The 12,638-nt window shown below is 46.3% G+C and overlaps 1 protein-coding gene across 6 annotated transcripts in view; it reads left to right on the forward strand.

Annotated features, from left to right (window-relative positions):
* The window catches only part of zdhhc23b (zinc finger DHHC-type palmitoyltransferase 23b), a 47,842-nt gene that overhangs the window by 338 nt on the left and 34,866 nt on the right, over nucleotides 1-12,638 (forward strand). The window contains exons 1-3 of one of the 6 annotated variants that reach the window (XM_069890004.1): nucleotides 11-971; nucleotides 1,200-1,322; nucleotides 10,187-10,242. The gene's annotated coding sequence lies outside the window, so the exon portion shown is untranslated. Of the gene's footprint in view, nucleotides 1-10; nucleotides 972-1,199; nucleotides 1,323-10,186; nucleotides 10,243-12,638 lie in introns of those variants that run through there. The other 5 variants (XM_069890000.1, XM_069890002.1, XM_069890003.1 and 2 more) reach the window with 5 other exon arrangements.

Here is a 12,638-nt window from a genome sequence, read left to right on the forward strand (position 1 = left end):
AGGCTGGGATCCGCCCTCAAGACTAACCATTTCTCTCTGTGGCTGCTACCGACCTGGCGGAATCCCTGCAGCTTCTCCCAGTTTGCTGACGGATAGAAAAGGATAGTGGAAAATCGTAATTAGTGCTTTTGTTCGTTTTTATGAGCAGAAAGAAACAACATTAGTTTTCTGCTTTCCTGCCTTTTCAATACTTGGATAGTGTCCGAAACCAATGCGATCCAGACGAGTGAAAACATTTGTGCACAATGGCAGTGGCTTGCCCTCTGGTTTGCACTTTGAACTTGAAATGTAACGCGTTCTGCCTTGAGCTCCGAGCCGCTCAGAAGGTCCCGCCATTGCCACGTCACCGAGCGCACAAGGAAGTGTTGGAAAGCGCGGGAGGGGAGGGACCAGGGTCGGTGGGGCCAGCCGCGCCACAGGGCAGCGAGACGCAGAAGCGAGTGGGGACGTGTTGCCCGCTGCTGCGAGGCTTGTGAGTGAAGGTCGCCGAGGAGAGGGAGCCACAGGTATCGCCGGGGCTGGCAGACTTCATCCGAAGGGTGGATCTGCATTATGTGCAGCGTCTTGACCCTGCTGCAACTCCGAATCAAGTTCACCGCGTGGCAGCTGGCAAACTATCCGAACCTGATTTGGACGGGACATTGTTTCAGGGCAGGATGCAAGTACCGTGTGATAATAGTTATTAGATTGTGACCTCGCTCATGCACCCACCCGAGTGTCATCGTGACTTGAAAGGTGCTGGCAATTATCTGGTGATTGGTGACGGGTTCAAACCAGGGAACTGGGAAGCGGCACCGTGGGCCGGTGGGCTTTCTGCATGCCCCTCTCTGCACGTCTCAGCGTTGTCTTCAAAGCAGCCGGATTTTGATCTTTGGAAGCGCTGGACTTGTGAGAAATCATTCGAGCCACGAGTGCTGGCAGTGAGTTAGATGACAGTAAATCAGATTTCTTCCGCAGTGAAACTTATTCTGGTTAAGTTTTAATATTTAATTATTTCTTTGTAGTGGAAAAAATCTTTGGAATGTTTTGACCTACCATGTGCTTGTTCAATGTGAGACAAAAAGAACTGGTATAAGCCCCCATAGAGGATGATGTCGATCATTTAGCTGCTTTTTTTGGCCGCGGTATAATGAAGATAAATGATTCCAACGTTACATTCAGAGGTTTATGCACATTAAAACCTTCTGATTATTTTACAGGGAATGAATAGCTCTTTATTGGAGAGGATACAGCGATGTAGAGGAAGTTTAACCCATCGTGTTTGGATATATTGGAATTTCATTTAATTTTTAAAGATTCGAATCACGGTGATTTGGTGGCAGGTAACTTTTATGGAGTTTGGTGTGTGTTTTAAGTTTAAAGTTCAAATTTATTTTCCTATGGGCCAGACAGAATTTCTAATTATCAGTACCTCTAAACTATACTCATGAAAAAAAGATATGTAGATACCAAAGAAAGAAATCGCGCATACAGAAAAAAAAGTTCAGTAATCAATAATGTGCCAAGTAAGAATCTTGACGAGTCTCTGATTGAATCTGTTGTTGAGGAATGAGATAGTGGATGGGGAGCAACTCTTCCTGAACTTGGTGGTGTGAATCTTCTGGCACCCTCTTTCCTGATGTAAGCAGTGGTGTAGAACTTTGACGGTTGATGGACTGACAGCACTGTTGCATGTAGATTTTCTCAAAGGCAGGGAGTACTGGGCTGTGTCCACTACCCAGTACTGAGGGCTTTCCGAGGTATTGGTGCCCCCCCCATACCAGGCCGTGATGCAGCCCAATACACATCTGTAGATGTTTCCCAAGGTTTCCAATGTCACACGAACCTCTGAAAACTCCTGAGAAAGTAGAGGCGCTGACGTGCTTTCTTCACGATGGTATTAGTATGTTGGGTCCAGGAAAGGTCCTCCGAGACTGACTCCCGGAAATTAAAATTTGCTCCCTCTCTTCACCTCTGATCACCCAATGATTACTGGTTTTCCATTCCTAAAGTCTATAAACAGTGCCTTAGTTTTGGTGACATTAAGTGAGAGGTGGATGTTAGTGCACCATTCAGCAAAATTTTCCCTCTCCCTCCTGTATGCTGACTCGTTGCCCCTTTTTCTGCTGTCCATTACTGTAATATTGTCAGCAAATTTGTAAATTCTGATGTTGTCATAGTGAGCCAGACTATCACAGGTGTATAGCAAGAAGAGCAGGGACTAAGTATGCAACCCTGTGGTGCTCCAGTGCAGATGGAGATTGAGGAGGAGATGTTCTTGCCAATTTGCACTGATTGGGGTTAGTTGAGGTAATCCAGGATCCAATGGGGTACTTTTGAAAGTAACATCTAAAACATCGCGTAGTTAGCAGCAAGTTAGAAACCTCACTCCAGATATAGTAAGGTAAAGGAACCAACAAAAATTGAAGGAAGGTGCATAACTTTTTTTTATTTAAGAGAAAATTATGGATAAATTAATTGAACAGTATAAGATGAATATGTAGAAAGCGATGCCTTTTGGGTTGAAACATTGCACTCGCATACCACCTTAAGTATTCCCTCTGCCATAGGTGCTCTGTGATTAGTAAGGGATTGCTTGAGATGGAGTGTGAGTGGAAAGAAAAAGTTTGAAAATCACTGATCTGTTCCCTCTCCAGTGCACTGGAGAGAGGGGTTGTCTAAAACTGCAGAAGGATTTCTGATCAAGAAGGCAGCTTTGTCCTGGCTGTATCCTTGAGTGTTGTTGGAACTGCACCCACAATCAGCAAAAGGATTGTACAGTATTGTATCACATGTTTGACTTTTGCCTTGTCAAAAGGAAAGTGGATCTGAGGATGCAAGGCCACTCTTGTTAGCCAGGTGTTTCTGTGGCTGCTCCATTGTAGTTTTGTTCAATCGTGACCTTCCAAGATTTTGATGGTGGAAGAACATGTAACGGCTTTGAATATCATTCCGATGTGGTCTTTCTTATTAGAAGCCATTGTAATGTAACATTCCAGCTTGGGCTTGAATATTGTCCTGTGCTTGAGATTCATAGTCTGTGTGGATTTGCTTTTTTTTTCCTCAATGGCAGAAAAAAGGGCATAAAAGTAGAAATGATCTTTGTTGATAGTGAGAGACACAAGTGGCTGTGGATGCTGAAATCTGCAGCAAGAAATTAACTGTTGGAAGAACACAGTGGATCAGGCAGCATCTGTGGAGGCAGAGGAGTGGTCAACATTCTGGTTTGTGGCCCTGCAACACAACTCAAACTGAAACATCGTCCTTCCTTTTATCTCCACATCTGCTGTTCAACCTGCTGAATTCTTTCAGTAGTTTGTTTGCCAATAGGTGATCGATCACTAAAGTATGGTGCATTTTACGAAGATATTCATAGTCCAATCTCTTGCCCATTTTGATATCTTTTTTCTGCATTGCTCCTGACATCCATAGATCTTTGTGATATAATTTTCAATGGCATTTTTATTGCTGTTTATAAGGATCCATTGAAGTCCACCAGTATACACTTGAACCCTTTTCCATTCTCTTCTGTTGTAACCTATTGAAAATCAGATCTGTGGCAATTTATCTGGAAATTCAAAGATGTACAGAAAGACCACGTGTAACCTACAGAATGTCATCACCATTGCAATGCGATAATTCCAGACCAAACTGGCCTTAGACAAGCAACAGCTGCGGTAGGACATGCATGTTATTCTGCAAGGCGAAACAATGCAGTATTGTAGCAGTTGCACTGCGCGAGCATGGAGAAGAGTGACACGCACACCAAAGCCTTGAAGTCAAGTCTGGTTTATTGCATTGGCCATTGTGCTTGTATGGGCCCCAGGAGCTGACAGCAGAACTCCACGTCATCGGAGCGCCGGCCTGGGATTCCCACCATCTTCCCTGCCATGTGGGAGGTCACCTGGGATGACTGCTGGTGTCGCCCTCAGGTCCACTCATTCGTCGGCCATTTTGTGAGCCAGTCTGCATCCCCATGTGTGGGCCGTTACACGATTCCCCCCGAACCGGAGATCGGGCCATTGTCCATTGACTTAGGCAATCTGCCTCTGCTTCATGGGGGGAGGAGTGAAAAGTGGCTCGATACAGTGCAGATGTGCTGTTTTCAGGTGGTCGACAGTAAAAGTCTCGTCCTTAATGCCGATATCAATGACAAAAGTGGAGCAATTGTACCTGGGGGGGCGCCCTTGTAGAGTCGGGGGGGGCGCCCTTGTAGAGTCGGGGGGGGCGCCCTTGTAGAGTCGGGGGGACGCCCTTGTAGAGTCGGGGGGACGCCCTTGTAGAGTCGGGGGGGCGGCCTTGTAGAGTCGGGGGGGCGCCCTTGTAGAGTCGGGGGGGCGCCCTTGTAGAGTCGGGGGGGCGCCCTTGTAGAGTCGGGGGGCGCCCTTGTAGAGTCGGGGGGGCGCCCTTGTAGAGTCGGGGGGGCGCCCTTGTAGAGTCGGGGGGGCGCCCTTGTAGAGTCGGGGGGGCGCCCTTGTAGAGTCGGGGGGGCGCCCTTGTAGAGTCGGGGGGGCGCCCTTGTAGAGTCGGGGGGGCGCCCTTGTAGAGTCGGGGGGGGCGCCCTTTTAGAGTCGGGGGGGGGGCGCCCTTGTAGAGTCGGGGGGGGGGCGCCCTTGTAGAGTCGGGGGGGGGGCGCCCTTGTAGAGTCGGGGGGGGGGGCGCCCTTGTAGAGTCGGGGGGGGGGCGCCCTTGTAGAGTCGGGGGGGGGTGCGCCCTTGTAGAGTCGGGGGGGGCGCCCTTGTAGAGTCGGGGGGGGCGCCCTTGTAGAGTCGGGGGGGGGCGCCCTTGTAGAGTCGGGGGGGGCGCCCTTGTAGAGTCGGGGGGGGGCGCCCTTGTAGAGTCGGGGGGGCGCCCTTGTAGAGTCGAGGGGGGGGCGCCCTTGTAGAGTCGGGGGGGGCGCCCTTGTAGAGTCGGGGGGGGGCGCCCTTGTAGAGTCGGGGGGGGCGCCCTTGTAGAGTCGGGGGGGGGGGGCGCCCTTGTAGAGTCGGGGGGGGGCGCCCTTGTAGAGTCGGGGGGGCGCCCTTGTAGAGTCGGGGGGGCGCCCTTGTAGAGTCGGGGGGGCGCCCTTGTAGAGTCGGGGGGGCGCCCTTGTAGAGTCGGGGGGGGGGGCGCCCTTGTAGAGTCGGGGGGGGGCGCCCTTGTAGAGTCGGGGGGGGGCGCCCTTGTAGAGTCGGGGGGGGGGCGCCCTTGTAGAGTCGGGGGGGGGGCGCCCTTGTAGAGTCGGGGGGGGCGCCCTTCGAACCAGCATGTACTGACGTCTTTAAGTTCCTGGGGATGCTATGTTTGGGCTAGACTTGTGGAGGGGATTGCTGTGGGACCAGGGACCCCAATTTTCGCTGAAAGTTCTCGGGTTGCTGCAGGATATTCCAGACGTTTGTTGAGGGCTAGAAACTCCCCCAGAATGATTAAGGGTGCACCGTAGCTGTAGACCATTTCCGCTGCCGAGGCTTTCATGTCCTCCTTTGTACAAATCCCCAGCAGAACCCAAGGCAGTTCGTCCACCCAGTTGGGACCCTTGACCTGAGCCATTGAGGTGCCTGTGAAATCATTCCACAAACCCATTGGCCTGAGGGTGATACACCGTGGTGTGGTGAGCTATGTCCCCAGGAAGTTAGCCTGTACTTTGCAGAAGTAAATTGTGCCCCCCGACCAAGGTTAAGTTCTCTGGGACCTCACCTCTGGACACCCATGTGTTGATGAGTGGCCTGGCATGGTCTTCTGTGGTGGTATCAGCCAGCGGAACTTCCTTAGGCCACCTTGTGGAGCAGTCAACCATGGTCAAGAGATATATGGCCCCACGGGAAACTGATAACGGCCCCATTATGTCAATATGTACGTGGCTGAACCTGCGCCATGCTGGTTCAAAGGTCTGTGTGGGTGCTTTCATATGAACCTGGTCTTTGGAGGACTTGTGGTTCATAAAGGTTTTGGCCCACTGGCTCACCTGCTTACAGAAGCTGTGTCAGAAAAACCTGCTAGCCACCATTTTGACTGTGGCTCGGATTGCGGGATGCACCAGGTTGTGGATGACTTTGAAATCCTGGCGCCTCCATGTGGCAGGAACGATGGGGGAATGACTGCCAGTAGAAAGGTGGCACAGCAGTGTCAGGTGCCTGTTGGCCCAGGTAACATCTTCCACCCTGAGACCGGAGACGGTTGTCTTATACGTGGGGATCTCAGGGTCCTGTTGCTATGCTTTGGCGAGGGCAACGTAGTCGACTCCCTGGGACAGAACGTGTATCGATTCAATCACGGGGTGTGACAAGGCATCGGCTACTTTTCCCTGCGATGTGCTGTATGTCTCTGGTAAATTCAGACATGTAAGACAAGTGTCTCTGTTGTCAGACCAACCATGCATCCAATACCTTATGGAAGGTGAAGGTCAGCAAAAAGTAATGGTAATATCTTACCTCCAGGTACAGCTCGGTCAAAGGCTCTGCATTTGTGCTCGTGGGGGGGGGGGGGGTGGGGGGAAGGTGGAGGTGTCTGCTAAAAAAGGCTAGGGTTTCAACTGGCCTTCAGTGAGCTGTTCCAGTACACCACCTACCGCTGTGTTGGAGACATCGACTGTTAGGGTGATAGGTGCCTCTAGTCTGGGGTGGACCAGGTGGGTGGCATTGGCCAGCTTGTCTTTGGTGTTCTGGAACTCCCTCAAAGACTTATCGTCCCAGGTAATATCCTTTGATTTGCCCGCCTTCAGCGTGAAGAGGGGCACATGATGCGTGCCCCTGTCAATTTGAACCTGTGGTAAAAGTTTATCATACTGGCGAATTCCTTTAGATCTTTTTCTGTGTATGGCTGGGTGATGAGCTGGACTGCCTTGATCTTTTCGGGGAGGGGTGGAGCCCCATGGCTGTTTATCCTGAACCCAAAGAGGTTAATAGTGTCCACGCTGAATTAGCACTTCACAGGGTTGATTGTCAGCCCGAACTCACTCAAGGAGGTTATCATTGCAGCTGGCAATGAGGATATCGTCCAAATAGATGAACGCAAATGGGAGATCATGGCCCACTGCATCCATCAGCCGCGGAAAGTTTGTGCCACCTTCTTTAGACTGAAGGGCATTGCAAAGGAATTCGAATAGGCCAAAGGGGTTTATCACCATGGCATTAGGAACATCCTGGGTGAACAGGGATTTGGTGGTACCCCTGGATGAGGTCCACCTTGGGAAAACACCTGTGCCCCTTGCAGATTGGCCGCAAAGTCTTGGATATGGTGCACAGGTCATCTATCAGGCATGGTGGCCTCGTTGAGGCGGCAGTAGTTGCCACATGGCCTCCACCCCCCCCCTGCTGTTTTGGCACTATGTGGAGGGGGGAGGTCCAGGCACTGTCGGAGACTGCTCAATCCCCAGCTCCTCCATTTTCTTAAGCTCTTTCACAAGGCTAAGCTTTACAATAGCGAGTTGGCGTACCTTGGCATGAAGCGGGGGCCCTCGGTCAGAATGTGGTGCCTTATCCCATGCTTTGGCTTGGCTGTGGAGAACTGTGGAGCCATGACTGAGGGGAACTCTGTTAGGATGCGGGTGAATTTGTTGTCTGAAAGCATTTTTGAGTCCAGGTAGGGGGAAGGTAGCTTGGCTCCCCCAGAGGTAGAGTCTGAAAAGGTCTGGCATGCACTGAACGCCGTCCCTTGAGGTCAACAAGCAAGCAGTGGGCACAAAGGAAGTCGGCCCCCAGGAGTGGTTGCGCCACTGCTGTGAGGGTGAAGGACTTTGTAAAGCGGCTGCAGCTGAACCGAAGGGTAATAGTGTGGGCACCAAAAGTCTGGATGGGGGAGCTGTTGGCTGCCCTCTGTGCTGGGCCCTGCTTGTCTTTGGAGGTGTGGAGGCTGGTGAGGGGTAAGATGCTTATCTCGGCACCATTGTTGACAAGGAAATATCAGCCTGACAAGGAGTCCCAAAGGTAGAGGAGGCTATCATATAGGCCAACTATCACATCCATCAATGACGGTTGGCCAGGACATTTCCCGTAAACCTACAGGGTGGGCGGCATCGACGAACCTCCGCACCCCATCGCTGATGATAGTAGCAGAACTGTCCCGGGGTATTAACTTGCCTCTCTGCTGGCCTTGGTCTCGCAGACGGCTGGTCATGGGGCTTGCTGATGTGGTCTATGATATCGACACTGGTGTCCTTCGTTCTCTAGAGCACGTCTTCCCGGGCCACAACCCTCCGAGGGTCACTGAAGTCCTCATCTGTGAGCAAGAGTCAGATATCCTCAGGCAGCTGCTCCAGATTGATCTGCTCAAATTGCAGGCAAGGCTGTGGCCCTCGGTCAAAGCGATCATCTCGCTGATTAGAGCAGTTGGGGCCCTGTTCCCCAATCCATCCAATGTCTCATTGGTGGGTAAGGTTTTATTTGTGATGTCCTGGGCTGTATCCACTACCTTTTGCAGGGCTCTTTGCTCAGTGGCATTAGTGTCCCTGTGCCAGACTGTGATGTAGCCGGTCAGCACACTTTCCTCCACACATCTGTAGAAATTGCCAGGGTTTCTGATGTCATACTAAACTCCTGAGGAAGTAGAGTGTAAGTACTTTCTTCACGATGTCATTAGTATTGTTGGGTCCAGGAAAGATCCTCTGAGATGGTGACTTCCAAGAAGTTAAATTTGCTCACCCTCTCCACCTCTGATCCCCCAATGATCATTGGATTGCACACCTCTGGTTTTCCCTTCCTGAAGTCAACAATCAGCTCCTTTGTTTTGGTGACATAGAGTGTGAGATTGTTTTTGGCAGTACACCATTCAGCCAAGTTTTCAATCTCCCTCCTGTATGCTGATGAATGGCCCCTCTTTATACCCAGAATGTCTAGGTTTAAGAACAGTTTCATTCCAATCACTATCAGGCTCTTGAACCTCCTCTTGCTAAACTAATTAGGGACTGCTCCAACAAAAGGATTGTCTGCATTATTGCAAAGTCACTTATCTTGCACAAGGTTAACTGAGAATATTTATTGGTTTTTTTGGTATTTGTTGTCCCTTTAATTCAATTAAGTATACCATTGAAGTTGGATTTTTTTTAAAAAAAACAGTACAAGCAGGAATTCAGTGCATATGTAAAGTGAGCAATATGACGATAAACTCGGTATCATTAAGTTTGCAGTATGTGTCTCATCAATGAACACACTTTAGCTATTTAAAAAATACAAGTTCATTGTACCGCAGGCATGAAGAGCATGAGATTATGGTTACTTGCATTTGGATGTGGTATTCTGGGCCGGGAGGGTTAACTACCTACACCTCACCCCCTCCTTCCTCTCTACAATGTTAGTCTCCACCATTGGGGTGGTCACCACTGAAGCCGATGTGATTTCCATTGTTCCAGGGCAGCTTGATGCCACACTAAATTGAATGCTGCCTTGATCGGCATATCGATGTAAGAAAAATAGAGGGTGGAGTCACCTTCCATTGGTCAGCACAGCACCATGGGCTGAAGTGCTGGAACTGGAATGTTCTATGTTGAGGGTCAAGGGCAGTCATTTTTGTCTCACCTTTGTAGTTTAGCCCTTCAATCTATATTTGGAACGAGGGTGTCATAAGGACTGGAACTGAGTGGTCCTGACGGATCATAGCTTGGTGACAGCTAGCAGCCCACTGCTGATTGAGTGCTCCTTGACAGCAATGTCTTCTGTCATTGTGCTGATCACTGAGAGTTAACTGATTGGGCAGTAATTAGCTAAATGTAATTTGCCGTTTATTGTGGACAAGACAATGTGAGCAGTTTCCACACTATCTGTGTTTATAAATGCATATCTAGAGGTTCAAAGTGCTGCAGAAGTTGAATTTGAACTTGTCTTGATTTGGATAGTGTATACTGTATGGTTGAGAAATGATCTGAAAATAGAACATTTATTTTGGGTTTATGGGGTGCACTACTCGAAGAAATATTTCTGTATTTCATTTGATGTCCTTTTTCCCAGAAAGTTGTGAAGTCTGCACGTTTTTGAATTATTTTAATATGTGCAGCTTGCATGCTTCACTGAAGCCAATCTCGAATGCAAATTCTTGGCTGGCTTCCCCTCTCAGCGATAGTGTTTGTATCCGGTCATCAAGGCATATCTTTTTCTGAACTTCTAAGGGTTCAACTGGCTTGGACTCAAAAATTTGTCAGCACAAGGCTGCTTATTGGAGTATTTAAAGGATTCATTTCATCTCGGAACTAGAGGATAGAAAACTTTTCAGTGTAGTTTTCATCGTTTTTTCACAGTAATTGGAGAGTCCTTTGGAAACCAGGAGATGCTAGAAATAGTGAATACCATGCAGGTAAATCCTCCATTTGGAGCATAAATCTTTAGCTCTGTTAATTTTGCGCTTTGCAAGCTGTTATCCATTCCAACCAAACAGTTTGCACCTTGCCTGTCCTTCAGGATCATTTTGGTTTCTATTTTAGGACAGATATGTAAAGAGGAGAAAAACATCGTATATTGTATATCGTATATTGTATATCGTATATTGTATAAACACCGAAAATTCTGGAAACTGACAACAGCTCGGGCATCATCAGTGAAAAGAGAAAAAGTTCATGTTTCAGATTAAAGACTTGGGAGAAAGAAAATTAGTTTTCTGGTTATGGTGAGGAAGAGATGGGATAGATAAAGGGAATATTGTTGGGTTTTGTATATCCACCAAAAAAATGAGATTTTAAAAATATTAATGCAGTTTCATTTTGTGTGCTAAGGATTATTTTTATTGTTTTAAAGTTTGGGAATTTGGCCTTTTTCTGTTGAAAGCTTAATTTCTGCATGTATTTTTGTTCTCCATTTTATGATATTGAAGAGACAGCTAACTCTGGGTCACATTTTAGCCTATTTTAAGAATCAGATGTTGGGTTTATTTGCTAAACTTTGTCTAATCATTATTACATACCATTTTTCCTTAGTAACATTGAAGTGTAATGTTAAGGAATGTGCACATTTTCAGAAAGTTGCAAATATTAAGGATGTGTTGATTGGATATAATTTGACAGCATTTTTAAAACACCATCTCTAAAATAAAATTTGGCAGAAACAATATTCATGATAAAGCTGTAAAAAGATTATTTGTGTAAAAAGCCTAATTATTTGTGTTAAAGAACACTGCATAGGTTCTGGGGTGCAGTATTGAGCAGACGGTTAAAAATAAGTTTTGATCGCACATGAACAGATCTGTGCGATTAGTGTTTGTGTACTCTGCACATTTAAACTCCTTTGTTCAGCACTGGTAATTTTACTTACAATTTAAAGTCAAAAAACACAATGCTGGAGAAATTCAGCAGATCAAACATTGTGCTTTATGTAGCAAAGGTAAAAACATAACCAACATTTCGGGCTTCAGTACTTGCTTGATGAAGGGCTCATGCCCAAAACGTTGAATATATATTTTTGTTGCATAAAGGACAGTTTGACCTGCTGAGTTTCTTCAGCATTGTGTTTTTACTTCATTCATGGTGTTTGGAGACTTTTGTGTTTTACTACAATTGAAAGTTACCTATTTGAGTAATTCCAAAAAGTTCTCTTTCACTAAATTTATGTAACTTGTCATAATTGTAATTCCTAAATATTGAAATTAATCTTTCACTATTTTAAATGGAAAATTGGAATAACCTGCAAAAGCACCTTTTGAGGGTAAAAGTTCACTCTTGAGTAAATTTAATGTATAGCCTGAAAACTGGCTAAATTGATCAAATAAAATTAATATTATTTGGTATAGAAACTTGAGGATTTGAAATAAAAAGCAATAAGTAATCTGCATAAAGTACTTTTATGTTCAATTCCTCCTCTAATTATACCTTTAAATCCTCTACATTGTTGAAGAGCAACAGCTAATGGTTCCTGTACCATAACAAAAACCCTGCTGTGTTGCTCTCTTAAGACTAAACGTTTTCCATTTCTGTTTGTTGGAGTGAATCGATGCCATAGAGCATGAATACAATAATTTAATCCATTTAATAAAAACTGGACCAAAATTAAATTTTCCTAATGTAACAAATAAATATTCCCATTCCACCCGATCAATACTTTTTCAGCATCTAATGAGAGAATGCATTCTATCAATGGAGAGTAAATATAAAATATTCAATCATCAGTGTATATTATAGTAAGAATGATTTTTAATTAGTTTGGTCTGAGTCTATAATAATTGCTAAAATATTTTCTAATATATGTGCTAAAACGTTAGAATCTTCATGTCAGCATTAAGTAACAAGATAGGTCTATAAGATGTACATTCTGTTGGTTCTGTCCCTTTTTTAGAATGAGAGATACATGCCTCGTTAAATGATAAAGGAAGCTTCTCTTTAAATGAGTCATCCACTACCAAGTTAAAGTGGGGGCACAAGTTGTTTGGAGAACGATTTATAAAATTCTACAGGAAAACTCTCTGGTTCTGGAGATTTACCAGACTGTAATGAGGGAATAGCCACAGCTATATCCTCCTGAGAAATAGGTTTCTCCAAACTTGCATGTCTGTCATGGGGAAGAATATTTTTTATCAGGTTGGTCACCCTTATCTATTAAAAAGATGGATTGTATTAATTCAATTAAAATGAGCATTTTACCTAAATTTTTGTATCTCTTTCAAGTGTTGCCAATTTTTATTCCCAAATATTTTTTCAGTTCACTAGATTCAGTTATTTCTACTTGCATATGTCAGAGGAAAAAACCATGTATCAACAAAACCCA

Source organism: Narcine bancroftii, chromosome 7 (genome assembly GCF_036971445.1).
Source record: "Narcine bancroftii isolate sNarBan1 chromosome 7, sNarBan1.hap1, whole genome shotgun sequence".
Taxonomy (NCBI): Eukaryota; Metazoa; Chordata; class Chondrichthyes; order Torpediniformes; family Narcinidae; genus Narcine; species Narcine bancroftii.